Source organism: Capra hircus, chromosome 5 (assembly GCF_001704415.2).
Source record: "Capra hircus breed San Clemente chromosome 5, ASM170441v1, whole genome shotgun sequence".
In the NCBI taxonomy this organism is placed as follows: Eukaryota; Metazoa; Chordata; class Mammalia; order Artiodactyla; family Bovidae; genus Capra; species Capra hircus.
Window position 1 is genome coordinate 3,841,865 of NC_030812.1, and position 13,166 is coordinate 3,855,030.

Genomic DNA, 13,166 nt, shown 5'->3' on the forward strand with positions numbered 1-13,166 from the left:
CAAATATTAATTGTGTCTTTAAAGTCATTGACTATATAATCTCAAATGGAGATAACAACTGAAAATCATACAGAGCTTTATATCTTACCAAGTACTTTTATTCAAATATCTCATTTCATTTGTAGCATCATTTTGTGAGGTTTTTCTTACTGCAACTCAAACAAACCCTGTCAAATTGGAGCTTTAGTATTTGCCACAAATGTTCCTTTCCTCCATCTTCAGTGCTGTGGTATTAGTTCATGAATCTGATTTCTCACGCAGACTACGACCATAGTCTACAAGTTACCCTCCCTGCCCGTGGTTTTATAACATTCCATTTTGTCTTCCACACTGATAACCTTTTCAATATGAAAATCTCTAAAAAGCAAAAAACAACAACAAAAAAAATCCAATGACCACAGAGCCTTTATCTAGCCTCTCCTGCATCCCACCCTCCAATTCTTCTGCTCTAGCTATAACTTTTAATAGTGAGTAACTTAACAAATAATGAATACAGTATTATTTCATACCTCTATTCTCTCCATCATTTTCTTCTCTCCACCTAAAATGTTCCGACAAGCAATATGTATTGCTCTCCGAAGTTCTGAACAAAAGGTCATACTCCCACAGAATGTTCCCTTCTCTGCACACAGAACAGACCACTCTGAGTATGCCTACTGAAATAAGCACACTTATATCAGACCTCATAATCCTTAGTTATATGAATTTCTGCTTATCCCTCTATCTCCACTATGTAGCTCCTTGAAAGAAGGATCATATCCCTTTATCATTGTACCTTAACTTCCAAACACAAAGAAAAAAAAATTCAATCTTTATGGAATATAGGAATAAGTGACTGAAAACCAGAATCATTTGAATTCAAAGATCCATATTTCTCCTATATCACTATAAAAATAGGTTATGCTTATTGAATATTTACTTAATGCCCAAAATTCTTTTAAGCAATTTATATTTTATTTTACTTTTACAGTTCCTTATAAGGAAAGCACTATATTAATGTCCATTTTACAGATGAAGTAACTAAGTCTGAGTTTACTAACAAAGTAACTAAGTCTGAGCTGTTAGTAAAATTGTGCAGGGTTGTATAAATAGTAAGTGGCCCAGGCTGTAACTTCAGAGCCCCTCAATTTAACTGCCATTTAATGAATATGAAAAAATTTATAACTTAAAGACACTAGAGAGTAGATGTAATGAATTTAATCTTTTGAAACCTTAACACAAAGTGATTGGCATCAAATTACAAACCAGTTAGATCTCTCCTACCTTTCTCATATTTCTTGTCTTCTGTGTTGTTCTCTTAAAATACAATGTAATTTGTACAGAATTATAATGGATTCCATGCAGTGAAAAGTTGTAAAAAATGAGTAAATCTTTGTCAGCTTGTTGTTCAGTCACTAAGTTGTGTCCAACTCTTGGTGACCCCATGGACTGCAGCAATGCCAGGCCTCCCTGTTCCTCACTATCTCCCGGAGTTTGCCCAGACTCTCAGAGTTTGTCAACTTGTAAACTGCCTACTTTAAGCCTGAAACTATTCAGTCGACTTTTCTCCCCCATGTCAACAATTGTCAATATGTACAGTGTCAAAAAGTTGGCTTTATTATTTCAGGTGTAAGAACAGAAGTTTAAAAAAAAATGTAACTTTTTCTTATAGCTCATCATAATTTAAGGATGTCCTTCGGACTGCAAGGAGATCCAACTGATCCATCCTAAAGAAGATCAGTTCCGGGTGTTCATTGGAAGGACTGATGCTGAAACTGAAACTCCAATACTTTGGCCACCTCATGAGAAGAGTTGACTCATTGGAAAAGACCCTGATGCTGGGAGGGATTGGGGACAGGAGGAAAAGGGGACGACAGAGGATGAGATGGTTGGATGGCATCACCAACTCGATGGGCATGAGTTTGGGCAAGCTCTGGGAGTTGGTGATGGACAGGGAGGCCTGGCATGCCCATGGTTCATGGGGTCACAAAGAGTCAGACATGACTGACTGAACTGAACTGAACTGAACTGATATATATATATATTTTTTTTTTCTTGTGTTCTATGCTGTACTTTATATATGTGGGCTATATTGGAGCAAGTATTTGGGGGCTAAGGGAAAAAGGTGCCTTACAATATACTTAAAAGTCATGATGAAAAGTTATCAAGAACCAAAGGTAAGTACATGAAAACATATCTACAGAAATATCTGCTCAAATTAAAAATAAAGGGAAAAGGCAGGTACACAAAGGAAAACCTACAAAACAAAGTAACTCTGGGAAGTTGACCTCTGATCTAAAGAAGGTTGGTGAGAGCATTTATGTTTGACCAGAAGAGAATCTCACTGCACAGAATTATTTCAAGGGTATATGCCACTTGCATGTTTTAAAAGAAAGCTTTATTATGAAAGCCAATAAATTTATTTATAGTTTAATGCTTGAGATTTTGCTTGGGATGCAGACAGGCTATCTCCCAGAGAAAGACAAATGCTTAAAGTACAGAAATATCACACTAATTTTTAAAAACTATGAATTAAAAACACTAAATCTAACTTTCCTAAGTTCATTCCTTTTTGTGTCTTCTGTTTGTCATCAATATTTAACTTTCAGTGCATCAAGAAAATTGTCACTACCATTTGTTACCTGGATCCAATGGACCTGAAAAATAATTTTATCCTTTAATAAATAATTCACAGAGGCAAAAATAAAAAGATAGTAAAAAACAACTATATTCTAAAATTTAAAACAAATTTAAACATTACAAATCTTTTTGTAACAAATAAATTTTGGCACACAAACATCATAAAAATGAATAAAGATGAAAACACCTATTTTTTAGCAAAACAGAATAGTCTAAGTCCTTACTGCAAAACATTTCCTGATGAAGTTTCTCCTATTTGATAACAACTGGATTAAATCACCTACTCCCTTTGTTCTAGGAAATATATTGTTCACACAGATATTCTAGAAAATTCATCTAAATATTATCATCTGAACACTTATTGTCTCATTGTCTAAGATTCCACTTATACAATCCATTTCACATCCATGATCCATTTCACCATCAACATTAGAGTACTATTATTTGTCTGTTAGAATTTATCTTCCAGTTCACCTAATAACTGTGAAACATCCTCCTCTGTCAATTTTCTTCTCTGTGCTATTAAGTTTAGAAAACGAAAAATTCTGATTTCTTGGCTGTGTTCAGTAAAAAGTGACTCAGAGGTAAAGAATCTGCCTGCAAGGCAGGAGACACAGGAGATGCAGATTCATTCCCTGGGTCTGGAAGATCCCCTGGAGAAGGAAATGGCAGCCCACTCCAGTAATTTTGCCTGGGAAATCCCATGGACAGAGGAGCCTAGTGAGCTACATACAGTCCACGCAGTCACAACAGAGTTGGATATGATTGAACAACTAAACAACAGCAACAACAAAGCTAAAAGCAGGTTATAGAGATGGTGTCTCCAGGTTTCTCTTGCCTCCTCTAGAAAGATAATGCAATAGTTTGGTAACAAAGTAACAAAAGTGAGGGATAACGATAATTCCTTCACTATTATTTTGTCCTTCTAAGAGAAACATGGGTTCCGTTGTGGCTCAGCTGGTAAAGAATCCGCCTGCAATGCAGGAGACCTGGGCTCAATCCCTGGGTTGGGAAGATTCCCTGGAGAAGGCAACAGCTACCCACTCCAGTATTCGTGCCTGGAGAATTTCACAGAATGGAGAATTTCATGGACTGGATAGTCCACGGGGTCGCAAAGAGCCAGACACGACTGAGCAACTTTCACTTTCATGAGAAACATAGCATAAGCAAACTTTATCTTACAGGGCTATATAGTGAATATTTTAGGCTTTCAAGCCATACGGTCTCAGATACAACTACTCACTCAACTCTGCTATTTAACCAAAAGTAGTTATGTACAATACATACACACGTGTGACTGTGTTCTAATGCAACTTTTTTCACAAAAACACTGGTCTCAACTTCATGATTCTCATACCCCTAGGAATCTAGATTATCCCATCATTCTTCTCATCTTTTTATTTTTATATTTTAAAACTTAACTAGGAATAGTTAATAACTATTGATGAAATAGTCCTTATAATGATAAAATAGAAAAACATTAAAAAATAGAGAAAAAATGAAATCACCAAGATCCTATAATGTAGCTTAGATTTGGACATATGTCCAATGGATCCATAAAACAGAATGAGCTTTATTCTATTTTAAATAATTAAATTTTCACTTTGTTCTTTGAGGAATCTTAAGGCAAAAACCTGAGTTATGAAACATCAATTTAACTAATACTGAAAAATGAAATTGAATTCTAACATTTGTGCAGTAGATCCTGGTGGTGTATAAAGCGTTAGGGATCTACTATATAAAGTGAAAGTGAAAGTTGCTCAGTCGTGTCCAGCTCTTTGTGACACTATGGACTGGATAGTCCATGGAACCCTCCAGACCAGAATACTGGAGTGGGTAGCCTTTCCTTTCTCCAGGGGTTCTCCCCAACCCAGGGACTGAACCCAGCTCTCTCACATTGCAGGCGGATTCTTTACTAGCTGAGCCACAAGCGAAGCCCAAAAATACTGGAGTGGGTAGCCTATCCCTTCTCCAGTGGATCTTCCTGACCCAGGAACTGAGCCAGGGTCTCCTGCTGCAGGTGGATTTTTACCAACTGAGCTATCAGTTTTGGAGCTCAGACACCTATGTGCGAACACATTTTTCAGCACCTGGGTCCCAGTTTATCCCACTGGGAGCAGGGCTCGGCTAGAGCCCCGGAAAAGAGACCCTCACCAGCAAGACTGGAGGGCTGGGGCAGCCCGGCCTATGTGGCACGCTTAGGAAACAGCTCCTCATTAGCTGCCGCCCTCGGCTTCTCCCTGTCCCCAGGTGTCAGCAATTCACAGAACTCTGCCTCCTGTCCTTCCTTCTACCTGTCATCTTTGCTTCTGAGATAAGAACCGTTTGTGTAACACCAATACTTAGCTAAAGAAAGACATGCATTATGTGGTTGTAATCAGCTTTCAGATGACCTACTTACATCTTCAATGTGGAAAAGATTAAGAACAAAACAAATTCATCTAAACTTCTGGGCAATCCAGCTGACTTTTAAATGTTAAAATGGAATTCCAAACACTTGACACATTCAGCTATATGACAGAAAGTAAATCTATGGATATGGTATTTTGTGAATGATCTTTTAAATAGAAAACTTTACGTTAAAAAAAATTGGAGATACTATATACATTGCATTTGGCTAAATGCCAGTGATGGTACACACGTCTGTGTTTGTATTTTTCTACAAAATACAAGGCCTAGGCACTTAAAGCACACGAGAACTACACAAGCCAGGAAGTAACAGGAAAATGTTTAAGGGTTATGTTAGGAATTTATTCACAGCTGACTGAAACAAAATTTTAATAGAACTGAACGCTGCCTAAGAAAATGAATGGCACAAGTAGATGGTGATGTCCATAAGGAGTGAGGCCTGGTGCAGTTAAGGTAAGAAAATGTAAGAATTAATTTTTAGCAAATATAAAAAAATGGGTCTAGAAACAACTAATAATCTCTGGCAATAGGGACAAATCAAATGTCTGGAAGTCCTTTGAGAATTGAAAACCAATGAGTAGTTTCAGATAAACAAAGAGAAAAAAAAAAAAAAGATAATATAAAATGAGTTTAAGTCCAAAAAGAGAAACCAGAGTTACTTTAATAATAATAAAAAATCTTTACTTAATTTGTGAGAGATTCTGAGATATCCTCATGTTAGTACTTAAATTTGTCTTTAATTTTACCCTTACCAGGATATTTGCAAGAAAATTAATCTCTCACTTGGTGGCAATTGCCAGATGCCTGTCTGTGGACTATAAGAAGTAAAGACATCCCACCCACCAGTCTAACAGCTTGACTTAAGAAAATATGAGACAGCTCTTGATGAGAAAAGATAAACAAAAACAAACCTAATGGACATTAGTCGTTAGGAAAAAAGTATGCTCCATTAATCACATGAACACTTCTCTGTAGCTTGAAAACTAGAACTATGTTCCAAAGAGTTATGGAAAAAGAAAGAAACAATGCTGCACTGAACAACTTAACATCCATTTGTTGGACAACTTCTCAAAATGGCATCACTTTTAGGCAGTAAAACCTTTTCTGTGATGTTCTGATTTTTAAAACCCTCAAAATACATTTCTAAATTAAGTTTATAATCTTTTTGCAGAATGCATGGTTTATTAATCTGAAATATATTCCTTTTGAAGTTCTAACATAGATTAAAAAATACATTGTGTAGAGCATCACTTTATGAGTTTTAGCCCCTTGTGCATAAGCAAAAAAAAAAAAAAATTAATTTTTTGTTTTTGGCCACTGGTGCATGCTACACCTGGCAATAAGATTCAGATGTATTACACATTAATGCTGACTCTAAAGTGTTTTACAAAATGCATTATAAGAAGTAGTCATTACTAACAGTTTGAAATTTAAAAGTACATATTAGAGATACCATTGTATAACAGAGAGAAAATTTGAAGTCAGAAGACTTAGCATCTAGTTCTAATTCTGCCAACAATTAGTTGGACAATTCATTTAACATCTCTGGCCTTAGTTTTTTGTTTTTTTTTTTTAATCAGACTTTAATATATTATTATAATTTCTTCCTTTTTCTCTTAGATTGGTTAAATAAAGAGAGCCATTGTTTTTCAGTAATTCCTATGTTTAGATGTTACTTTCTATTGGTTTACTCTCATGTGTACTAGCAACCAAAAGACATGTGTTACTAATCAGGACAGGCCCAAGCAACAATTTACATCATAACAGAAACTCTTCATCAACCTTGATGGTTATATTTCTGAAAAGTTTTGTGCTTGACAAAACTAGAGCTAGCAAGTTCAAAATCTCCTAAAGTACACAGGTTAGCAAGGAAGGAATGAAATCAATATTACTGTCCTTAAATATATCTTAAAAATGAATGTAACAGAAGTTCCAGAAGGCATCTATTTAAGAAAAACAAAAAACTAATATGTCAGCATGGCAAACTTACTCTGGTAGATAAACTTCCTTCATTATCATCTTCATTTTCAAGCAACATCACTACAGAGTCCTAATCTGTTAAGTCACATTATTACCATAATCAAGGTATAATTAGGGAAATTGCATATCTTTAAAGATATTTTTATTATACTCATCTTAGATTGAAATAGAATGTCTTTGAACTTGTGTACAATACACTTTTATTCTCAAGATCTTCTGCTACATAACTGTTACAGATTAGAGGGACTGAATAGACAACAGTAAGTGAAGGCAACATATAACACTGGATTAGATCTCGGGGGAAATACTATAAAGGATATTATTAGCACATTTGACAATATTTGAAAATGGATTTTATTTTGGAGTTAAAACAATAGTCACTTCCTAAACAAGTCAAAATCCTGAATTCGATCATTGTATTGTGGTGATATAAAAGGATGCCTGTTTCTAAGGCACACACATAGTCAATTATTAGGGCTTCACTGGTGCCTCAGACTGTAAAGCGTCTGCCTACAAGGCGGGAGACCCGGGTTCAACCCCTGGGTGGGGAAGATCTTCTGGAGAAGGAAATGGCAACCTGCTCCAGTATTCTTGCCTGGAAAATCCCATGGACAGAGGAACCTAGTAGGCTACAATCCATGGGGTCTCAAAGAGTTGGAAACGACAGTGACTTCATTTTCTTCCTTTCCCCGATGGCTCACTTGGTAAAGAACCCGCTTGCCAATGCAGGAGATATGAGATGTGGGTTCGATCCCTGGACCAGGAAGATCCCTTGGAGGAGAGCATGGCAAGCCACTCCAGTATTCTTGCCTGGAGAATCCCCATGAACAGAGGACCCTGTGGGTTATGGTCTGTAGAGTCAAAAAGAGTCTGACACGACTGAAGCAAATTAGCATGCACAGAAGGCATGATGTCTGCAATTTACTGATGAAATAGATTAGGAAAAATAATAGCTCAGAGCAGTTTGTGATTAGGAAACTTCAGTGAGGAGGGGACAGCAGCAGCAGTAAGGTAGGGAGGTAGAGGAGTAAAGAGAGAAAGTAAAAGGAGCAAAACGTTAATTGAACAAATGAAGAGTAGTTATATAGAAATTATTTGTAATTGCCTCACAACCCTTCTGTAAGTTTGAAATTCTATTAAATAAGGGTGTTTTTTTAAAAGTCTTTGTTAATTGTTGCCATATCACAATGGTATTGCCTAATCAGAAATTATCTTCATTGTTTGAGTTTACATTTTTCTGAGCCCATCCTTACATTTACATATAAGGTAAACAAATAGCCTTTTCTGCACTACCAGGCAGACTCTCTCACAAAGGGAGAGGCCAGCAATAATTATTTTTATTTAAGAAATAGTTTATAATCTTCAAGGGCAGTGTCATAAACACTTTAAAAATATGTTTAACATTTGCCTGTACATGCAAATATGTGGAAATAATTCCAGAGAGCCTTTTCATATAGTTCAAACTGATGCTGACCAATTGGTCTATCAAAAGATCATTTTTTAAAGAAAGACTTTTATACTAAATAGTGAAATTGTTATCTCACATTAGCATACTATACTGCTTACTAACTGGAGTTAGCTCAGGATTACAGTTTTTTTGGTTTTTTGGGTTTTTTTGTTTGTTTGTTTGTTTTCTTAGTAGATAGTAAACCATAGTTGCTATAAATGCCAAAATTCACTAAGTCACCTTGATACCACAGTTTAGTAGGGCAGATTAAAATCATAAATTTATTTTTGACATTGCAATTTTAGCATGACACTCTTATCTAATATCAAATTTCAGCATCTCAGAATCTCATGCAAGGCATGATAATCAGGTTTTAAATGCAAATCCTGAAAAATGGATTTCAGCAGAGGATGAATCTGAAACTTCAAGCTGGTCATGCCTGGAAGGACATGTGAATGTTTACAGTTGAGTTATGACACACATATATTTCTTTCAGAAAATTATAGACAAAAAGCCATCATACTATATAGTTTATTTCTGACATAAAGCATGGTCCCGTTAATAAAAGAAGACAATATGGTCAAATGTTACCTCTCCTCTGATTTACTCTTCAATTACCTTAAAAACCTAGGTAGATACAGAAAAGCAAGTAAAGTTTTAACTAATATTTTATAGGTGAAAATGGATTTGACAGGAGTCACAAAATTTTCAACTAAAAATGCCCATGTGCAGGCTCCACCTCCAGATGTTAGGCAAGATAATGACAGCACACCCTGGGTGCTCTGAAGACAAACAATGCTCCTAACCCAAAGATGGTGCGGTGCTTCAAGAGGCCCGGGGTCGTTGAACAGATTAGTCTGCGGTAAGAAAACACCCAGGATCCAATATTTGAACTTTGTAACCAATAAAGAAGAATTGACTTGACTCTTAATTTTGTGAAACCTATTTCCTGGGAATACTTGATTCACAGAAATTTAGTTTTAAAAGGACCAGTCAGTAAACCTAAGTCCAGCTGTCTATTTTTCACAAATGTGAATTCACCTTCTGACCAAATGTCATCTGAGAAGTTAGAGGCAGAAAAAGGACAGCAACTCAGGTCTTTTGGCTCCCAGGTGTATCCCTGAGTGCACTCTACTGTGTCACTATTTTGTTTTATTTGAACACACACAAAAAAGCATGGAATTTCAGTCTCTCAGAGAAACCTTTAAATAATTTAAAACATGCTCCTCTTTGCAAGAGCTGATTCTCCCAGGGTGTACATTATGATTAAAGTGAAGTTGCTCAGTCGTGTCCGACTCTTTGCAACCTCACAGACTGTAGCCCACTAGGCTCCTCCATCCATGGGATTCTCCAGGCTAGAGTACTGGAGTAGGTTGCCATTTCCTTCTCCCGGGGGATGTTCCCGACCCAGGGATCGAACACGAGTCTCTCACATTGTAGGCAGACGCTTTATCATCTGAGTCACCAAAACCCCACTATTTACCATTAAAAATTATGACTCTCAAAAAAAAAAATTATGACTCTTCTTGAATGGAATGATCAACACTCATTATGCTAAATGGTAAAGGTGAACACTCCTCTATAAAATGGAAATCTTTTACAAAGCAATACCAAGAGCATAAGACAACTTCCAGTTACTACCAAAGACTGAAAGAATAATTCACCACCTGATTAAAGTACACGTGCTGAAGATACAAACTCTATCAGTTGAAGTATAGTCTTAAATATACATGCAAAAACCTAACTAATTTGCATACAGTTTGAAAAAGGGCTTTCTACATTCAGTTATGTCTGGTAAGCAAGCCTTGTTTTAAGACATGGGTTTTGTGAATATGGTTATTATTGAGGTCTTCATTTCTTTGGGAAATAAAGAATCAACATATTTTTTAGAAAGAATATATAAATCACAATAATAAAGCTATAATACTATTCAGTTATAACTATGGCTTCCTTGAACCTTTAAAAGAGTTTTTCCTGAAAACATTAATCTGAAACAAACTGAACTACATGTTTTCAACATATACTGATCTTTACCATGAATTAAATCCTTCCATTGTAACTGTACTTCTAAAGCAGACATTTCAGGAATGGTACGCAACAAATCCTATTAGAAATAAAGACAATATTCAATGAATAATAAGCCATTATCACTAAGATCTGATTAATTTTTAGTGCCTTTCTTATCCTGACACTTTTCACTGGGAGTTCAGTAGTTAATTCTAGAGATGGATGTTCATAAAGACTGAACTTGTTGGTTGATCTTGGTTAGCTATTCCATAAATTCCTACAGACTTTAAACATCATCAAATATTCTGTTGTGAGACATTGAGAGGTATTGTCCACCAGGCTGATACCTTCCTGATTCAGATTCAAGAGGGTCATCAGTGAACATTTCTGCACTAAAATCCAAAGGTTCCACATCCTAAAGAAGTTCTATTCGGTCCCTTTCAGTCCTGTTATTAGCCCTGGTATATTTAGATGTTGAATGGTTGGTACTCATTTCTGAGAAGTTTGATTCTTTCGGGTCAATATGAATGCTTCTGTTTCTAGCGTTATCTTCTCTACTGCGTCCATAACGCTCTTCCCATTCTCTTCTTCTATTTTCACCTTCTTCTTGCCTTTGCCTTTTTTCTTCTCTCATGTGATTAATTAGTTTCCTTCATCAGCTAAGTCTGATGTCATATCATTATCTCCCATGAACTGCTGGAAACCAAGTAGATTCAAACAACGAGTTCCCAAACTAAAATACGTAGCAATGCAGAGAATTACCAGCAACATATATATATATAACCCATCTACAATAAAGGACATGATGATTCTTGAATGGCAAAAGAATAATCGAAGACAATTAAATTTCAATATATTTTTATTTCCCTTAATTTGCACACTAAATATTTTAATCATATATGATGTATATATTCTTTGAAGATCACTTATTTATGAAGAATCAAATCCCTGTTACTTGCTTTGTATTGAAAAAAATGATTTAGAACATGGAGAGTTTCTGCTTTTAAAAATATTTGTATACCAAAGGCTTAAATGCCTTCAACCCTATTAATTGGAATGGAACTAAGTTCTTTCTAATTTCTTTTTTGTAACATGTCACTGATTTAACATTGAGAATTTCAGCACATTTTTACCAAGATGTAAGGGAATTTTAGGGGCTTTCCAGGTGGTGCTAGTGGTAAAGAACCCACCTGCCAATGCAGGAGATGTAAGAGACAGTTCAACCCCTAGCTTGGGAAGATCTCCTGGAGAAAGGCATGGCAACCCAGTCCAATATTCTTGTCTGGAGAATCTCATGGACAGAGGAACCTGGTGGGCTACAGTCCATAGCTTCATAAAGAGTTGAATATGACTGAAGCAGCTTAGCAAGCAGGCAGGCAAGGCAATTTTAAATGATACAAGTAGAAGGAGGTGACAAGGTGGTAATGAGCATAAGTGCAAATTTTCAGTGTCATAAGAGTAAATAAAATACTGACAAGAAATATAAATCTAGTCCTAGTCCTGATTATTTGTATTTTAATTACTATGATGGTCTCATATGTGTTCTGAATAAACTTTATTTTTTCATTAAATAAATTGAGAATTTGAGTTCTTTTCAATATAAGGAGGATTTAAGAGGCAGACAAACAGTCACTTCTTCTGTTAAAATTAAGTATGCAAAGGCTCTCACAATAATTCAATGAGACAAATTATATGGGAGTAAAACAATATGAAGAATAGTTTTCCACAATCAAGCTCTTTTCATTCCTTGTTACCCAGTGTAGTTCAGGAACCAGCAGGATCAAAGTATGTTAGAAATGCAGAAACCCAGGTACTACTTCAGAACTAATGAATCATAATCTATATTTTAAAAGGATCTCTGAGTGGTTATATACACATAAAGATTTTCTGAGAATCATTGATTTAAATGAAATTTGAAGAAAGCATGGGACAGGAGTGAGTGGAAATGATTGTATTTATATCTGTATATTCTTACCTAACGAGGCATGTAATTGGTAGGTAAACAAAATTACATACTATTTGTCAGACACTTTGTGAAGACTTTTGAATTCACTGTCAATTTAAATCTCACCACAACCTTGTATGATGAAAATGTTATTGACATTTTACAATGAGAAAACTGTGATTTACAGAAGTTAAGTAGACAAGGCAAGTTCACAAAAATAGTAACTGGTAGAAGGGACGCCATCTGACTCAAGAATGTATGCACTTAATCATTATATTTCATGGCTTAGCACATAATATGCAGATTCCAAGTTATATCAAAACATGGTACCAATTTATGAACGACACATGTATAAACTGCACAAAAGGCTACAATGGAAAAAATTACATTCTAGATAAAAAAATTTTGTCATGCACGGGTCTTAAATAGCTTAGGCTGTCAAAATCCTCCATATCTGTCAATTTGTGTTTTTTAAGGTGATAGAATACACACCCAGGACATTTGGATGTGGACAAGTACCGGCTAAATACTCATCAACTAATAAGTTAAACTAGTACTTAACCCTCTGCTCATAAAAATATAAAGTGTGATTCTATGAATGAATTTTAAAACTATTTAGTAGTATTCTGATGATTATATACATTAGAAAATCCTTATTTGTACCTGTCTGGAAAGATACATATCTATATTTTCCTTTATTCTGGAAACGGAATTATAGAACCAGACAGATACAGACAGATAATTTTAAAGTTTTTGTTT